Below are 6815 nucleotides of genomic sequence, written 5' to 3'. Positions count from 1 at the left end.
AATAGTGAAAACAAGTGTAGCCCTCTATTTGCACAGGTTCCTCTAGCCATGTTCCCTGTAATAGGATGATATCAAATGATTTTACATATTGAAGAAATTCAGCATCTGCAGCCTTGTTGTTTTGCCCATTTATGTTCCACGAGCATAGTTTCAGTAGCGGAATATCCAGATTCAAACCCGTCCTCATTGGGTTGCCCTGTCATTGTGGGTAGTTCGTGGTGTCAATCGTCCTAAAAATCCAGAAGTTCTCTAAGTTGTCTGAGTAAGGAGCCATTATACTCTCTTGGGAGTTCAGCGCCTGCGTTTTTGGCAGTGATCGTCCCTGGGTGCCCCTAAGCACTGACGTGATCTTGGAGCTTATCACGGGTAGTCCTTCGCGGGGTCTCTCAAGCAGGGGGAACGGATATCCTGTGTTGTAATGTAGGACAGATTGGATCCCCCATACTTTGAGGATTGTTTGCACCTCCAAGATTTTATTTACAATTTCCGACGACCTCCAGGTTGCTTTTGTAGCTTCCAAGTCCTGTATTTTATCGACTTTTATAAATTCTACTGAGAGGAGGTCAGCTGAACATAGATCGTTTAGGGTTGGTATGGTGCTGAGGAGTCGCAGTAGGTTCCCCCTGTTCAAGATGTCAAATGGACCCTTTGATTCGTTTTCTGGGGTAAAAAGAATGATGGTAGGATTCCTAGTTTGGTATACCGGCTGAACTGTTGGATAATTGACATCCAATTGGGATCCTCTGTTGTTTGTGATAGACTGTTGTGAAAGTCTAGTATAAGCATCAGGGATAAGAGGATCTTGAGACTTGAAAACTATGGGAGCCTTAGAAGCCCTGTCTAGATGGAGAGGCGGTGGAATCAGGGAACCCGGGAGTCCAGATGTCGTAGGTCCTCGCCCAATGATTGAGGCGGATGGAAGATAGTCGTAAATTCCAGTGCCGGGTCAATACCGTGTGTAAGTGGTACCTCCTTTAACTCATTCGACGATGGTTGTCTAGGGGGGATTGACATCCTTCCCATTTCTAATTCCAATAGGGTCCGTAATACATTGGGTGCCAGTTTGGCTGCTGGACTGGGCCCTTCCGGCCCCCAATGTTGGAACCTCTTTAGATGCTACCGGGTTCCCCCCCATTTGTGGATTCGCTGGGATCAGTGGAGGTTTGTTCTGTACCTGTGTGAGGTGCTGTAATAGATTCAGATTCAGGTGACTGCTGGCTGGTTTCTGTCCTAAAAAGGGGGTAAACCTCGGGAGGAGCTGAGGTTAATTTATTGTTACGGCCTTTCCTTCTTTGTTGACGGCGCTGCTTGGCGTTCTGAGTTAGGTTTTGATTCTCTGAAGGTGGAAAGGAGCATTTGGGCGAATTGTTCACTGGAGATGCCAGTACAGGTTTGTCAGCGGCTGCAGAGGGATCCCCTTTTGAATTATCGAAACTGGCTTTTATGCAAGGATTGGTATCGGGGTCCGCTTTGTGATGCCCCTTTAGCAGGCCTTCTATCAAAGTGGATACTATTTCCAGAAGTAACAATAGTTTGTCAATGATTGGGCCGCAGCTGCAGATCAGCTTTGCTTCCTGCTGAGCTCTACCAATTAGAAGATTTAGTTGGCCTAATTTCTCATCCATCCGCCCCACAAAAAGAGCCAGGGTGTCAAGTAAGGTCAATTGTAAGTCCATTTTATCAGACTGATAATAAAGGGTGTCAACAGTTTGTTGCATTGTATTTAAAAGAATGTCCCATGTTTTAGACGTGTTCGATGTTTGAGTCCCTAATTCGATCCCAGATTGGTTTAACAGACCGGGGGATAGCGAAAAGGCAGAAAAACTTTGTCGAGTTGTTGAATTAGAAAGAGGTGCCTCCTGATGGGAAGCCTGATTAGCATACTGAGTTTCATTAATTTTAGCTATAGACAAGGGTTGTTTGCCAGGAGTGACCAGGGTGTAAGGGGCAATTATGTCCGCCCATTCCTGTGATCCTAAGTAGGAAAGGTTGTCAGGGCCGTCGCACCCTGAGTCCTGTGCAGTATCGGTGTCCTCCTTCGAATGCTCGTAATGGCCCTTTTCATTTACAGTTGCAGTTACTTCAGTAGGCAATTGGATGCTCTTAAAGGCGTCCAGATGGCAAGGGGAGGCGTTGATGGTCTTAAAGAGGTCATTTGAGTTGGATCTGCTAAGGACCTCTTGCCCTCGGTTAAAATCCTTGCCAGGGCTTATCGTAAAGCTGAGAGAATGTTGTCTTTCCTTCCAATTGTGTGGAGTCATTGAAATGGTAGCGGACTTTTGAGGAGACGATAGACCGGAGGGGAACTGCCCCCCTTGCCTTCCTTTTGCAAAGCGACTGTGCTGCTAATACCCCTGTTATCAGGCTCCTTTTTGTCTGTTTTTACATGGGCGGGCGAACAAGCCGTGGAAAGAGGGGTATTGATGGTATTGATGTCTCTAGGGACATGAACCAGAGATGCTGGTACTAATGGTTCCCTGCAGGGTAGGGGAAGTAGGGGGTCCTGGAGGCCCAACATTTTGCCACTAAATGAGAAGATGGATGAAGGTGGGTCTTTTAGGAGTTGAAATTTTTATGTGATTTTTGGTTCATGAGGTTAAGAGTGGTGGGCTCCAGCCTGAAGGGCTTGAATCGCTGAGAGTCCCGGCCTCATCTGGGGACGTGTCCAAGCTCCCACAGGCTGGTTTAATATTTTCAGTTTGTTTGACTTTGAGCTTGGGCTTGGTCACGGGCTGACCTCTTTTCTTGCCCGACCTCATTGCTACGGTTGCTTCAATTTGCTCCACGGGGTACCCAGGGGCTCTAAAAATGGCTAAGAGTGACTGAGAATGACTAAATGAATGACTGAGTGATCCCACTCCCCTGCCCACGAGCCCTTGTGCTGAGAATGTTGAGAGAATGTTAAAAGTCTCGCCGGGAGGCACAGAGGGCCACAAAAGCCAGATGGAACCATGTAGAGCCGCAGCTAAGGCTTAGGCTTAGGGACTTGAAAACTAGAAAGCTTAAAAAACTTGAAGACTTGGAGCGCCTCAGGCAGTTTTCTGACGCCGTTGCTGACTAGCTCAATGGACGATAGGAGGAGGGAGGGGAAGGTGACCTGGAGCCTGGAGGTTCTGGGGGTCCTGCGGTTCAGCTGACTCGGCTGCTCTCACCGCGCTCTCCGCTCACTGCTCCTCTCACCTCAGCTTTGACTGCCATCGGCCATCATACTCCAGCGTGATTCAGTAACACCGCCGCTGCCATCACAGACCTCTGGGCCCCCCCGCACGATGCCTTCGCATCAGCCCCCACCTGCCCACGCACACGCATCGCACCTCACCTCGCCCATCATCGGGGTGTCGCCATTGACAGCCATTGCTGGCATCGTCAGCCAGCGCTCGGCGGTCGACTGGTCCAGTGCTTGAGCGACCGGAGCCGCGGCAGAGGCGTAAAGGTGAACAAAAAGTGGGGGCCAGCGGGAAGGCATCGTGCGGGGGGGCCCAGAGGTCTGTGATGGCAGCGGCGGTGTTACTGAATCACGCTGGAGTATGATGGCCGATGGCAGTCAAAGCTGAGGTGAGAGGAGCAGTGAGCGGAGAGCGCGGTGAGAGCAGCCGAGTCAGCTGAACCGCAGGACCCCCAGAACCTCCAGGCTCCAGGTCACCTTCCCCTCCCTCCTCCTATCGTCCATTGAGCTAGTCAGCAACGGCGTCAGAAAACTGCCTGAGGCGCTCCAAGTCTTCAAGTTTTTTAAGCTTTCAAGTTTTCAAGTCCCTAAGCCTAAGCCTTAGCTGCGGCTCTACATGGTTCCATCTGGCTTTTGTGGCCCTCTGTGCCTCTCGGCGAGACTTTTAACATTCTCTCAACATTCTCAGCACAAGGGCTCGTGGGCAGGGGAGTGGGATCACTCAGTCATTCATTTAGTCATTCTCAGTCACTCTTAGCCATTTTTAGAGCCCCTGGGTACCCCGTGGAGCAAATTGAAGCAACCGTAGCAATGAGGTCGGGCAAGAAAAGAGGTCAGCCCGTGACCAAGCCAAAGCTCAAAGTCAAACAAACTGAAAATATTAAACCAGCCTGTGGGAGCTTGGACACGTCCCCAGACGAGGCCGGGACTCTCAGCGATTCAAGCCCTTCAGGCTGGAGCCCACCACTCTTAACCTCATGAACCAAAAATCACATAAAAATTTCAACTCCTAAAAGACCCACCTTCATCCATCTTCTCATTTAGTGGCAAAATGTTGGGCCTCCAGGACCCCCTACTTCCCCTACCCTGCAGGGAACCATTAGTACCAGCATCTCTGGTTCATGTCCCTAGAGACATCAATACCATCAATACGCCTCTTTCCACGGCTTGTTCGCCCGCCCATGTAAAAACAGACAAAAAGGAGCCTGATAACAGGGGTATTAGCAGCACAGTCGCTTTGCAAAAGGAAGGCAAGGGGGGCAGTTCCCCTCCGGTCTATCGTCTCCTCAAAAGTCCGCTACCATTTCAATGACTCCACACAATCGGAAGGAAAGACAACATTCTCTCAGCTTTACGATAAGCCCTGGCAAGGATTTTAACCGAGGGCAAGAGGTCCTTAGCAGATCCAACTCAAATGACCTCTTTAAGACCATCAACGCCTCCCCTTGCCATCTGGACGCCTTTAAGAGCATCCAATTGCCTACTGAAGTAACTGCAACTGTAAATGAAAAGGGCCATTACGAGCATTCGAAGGAGGACACCGATACTGCACAGGACTCAGGGTGCGACGGCCCTGACAACCTTTCCTACTTAGGATCACAGGAATGGGCGGACATAATTGCCCCTTACACCCTGGTCACTCCTGGCAAACAACCCTTGTCTATAGCTAAAATTAATGAAAATCAGTATGCTAATCAGGCTTCCCATCAGGAGGCACCTCTTTCTAATTCAACAACTCGACAACGTTTTTCTGCCTTTTCGCTATCCCCCGGTCTGTTAAACCAATCTGGGATCGAATTAGGGACTCAAACATCGAACACGTCTAAAACATGGGACATTCTTTTAAATACAATGCAACAAACTGTTGACACCCTTTATTATCAGTCTGATAAAATGGACTTACAATTGACCTTACTTGACACCCTGGCTCTTTTTGTGGGGCGGATGGATGAGAAATTAGGCCAACTAAATCTTCTAATTGGTAGAGCTCAGCAGGAAGCAAAGCTGATCTGCAGCTGCGGCCCAATCATTGACAAACTATTGTTACTTCTGGAAATAGTATCCACTTTGATAGAAGGCCTGCCAAAGGGGCATCACAAAGCGGACCCCGATACCAATCCTTGCATAAAAGCCAGTTTCGATAATTCAAAAGGGGATCCCTCTGCAGCCGCTGACAAACCTGTACTGGCATCTCCAGTGAACAATTCGCCCAAATGCTCCTTTCCACCTTCAGAGAATCAAAACCTAACTCAGAACGCCAAGCAGCGCCGTCAACAAAGAAGGAAAGGCCGTAACAATAAATTAACCTCAGCTCCTCCCGAGGTTTACCCCCTTTTTAGGACAGAAACCAGCCAGCAGTCACCTGAATCTGAATCTATTACAGCACCTCACACAGGTACAGAACAAACCTCCACTGATCCCAGCGAATCCACAAATGGGGGGGAACCCGGTAGCATCTAAAGAGGTTCCAACATTGGGGGCCGGAAGGGCCCAGTCCAGCAGCCAAACTGGCACCCAATGTATTACGGACCCTATTGGAATTAGAAATGGGAAGGATGTCAATCCCCCCTAGACAACCATCGTCGAATGAGTTAAAGGAGGTGCCACTTACACACGGTATTGACCCGGCACTGGAATTTACGACTATCTTCCATCCGCCTCAATCATTGGGCGAGGACCCACGACATCTGGACTCCCGGGTTCCCTGATCCCACCACCTCTCCATCTAGACAGGGCTTCTAAGGCTCCCATAGTTTTCAAGTCTCAAGATCCTCTTATCCCTGATGCTTATACTAGACTTTCACAACAGTCTATCACAAACAACAGAGGATCCCAATTGGATGTCAATTATCCAACAGTTCAGCCGGTATACCAAACTAGGAATCCTACCATCATTCTTTTTACCCCAGAATACGAATCAAAGGGTCCATTTGACATCTTGAACAGGGGGAACCTACTGCGACTCCTCAGCACCATACCAACCCTAAATGATCTATGTTCAGCTGACCTCCTCTCAGTAGAATTTATAAAAGTCGATAAAATACAGGACTTGGAAGCTACAAAAGCAACCTGGAGGTCGTCGGAAATTGTAAATAAAATCTTGGAGGTGCAAACAATCCTCAAAGTATGGGGGATCCAATCTGTCCTACATTACAACACAGGATATCCGTTCCCCCTGCTTGAGAGACCCCGCGAAGGACTACCCCTGATAAGCTCCAAGGGGGGGGAGTCAGTAGCGGCAACGGTAGTGCTACAACCAGCAGGCACAGAGCAGCATCCTCAGCGTCCTCGCCGCCTGCTCTCTATCTCGCGCACTGGCAGGCTGGGAGATCTGACTCGAAACACCTTGTTAGCCTTGTGGTTCTGCGGTGGTTTTGCCGCAGTCCCCGTTGCTCACAGGGACCACCGTCTCACCGACTCGCGGCTTTCCTCACAGACCAAGCTCCTCACGGCATCTCACTCTCTACTCTGCTCTGCTGCTGCTGTGATCCTGAACTATTAAAAAATGCACGATGCAAGCGTCTTCTATAAATTCACAATGCGGTCCAAGCGAGGGGGTGTTACAGGAAAAAGGCATGAGTAATGCCTCTTTGGGGGATACAGCTGGACCACTAGAGTTGATCAGAATTGTTTCTTGTAAATCTGCTCT

Source organism: Triturus cristatus, chromosome 5_1, assembly GCF_964204655.1.
Source record: "Triturus cristatus chromosome 5_1, aTriCri1.1, whole genome shotgun sequence".
Classification (NCBI taxonomy): Eukaryota; Metazoa; Chordata; class Amphibia; order Caudata; family Salamandridae; genus Triturus; species Triturus cristatus.
This window is presented reverse-complemented; position numbering follows the sequence as displayed.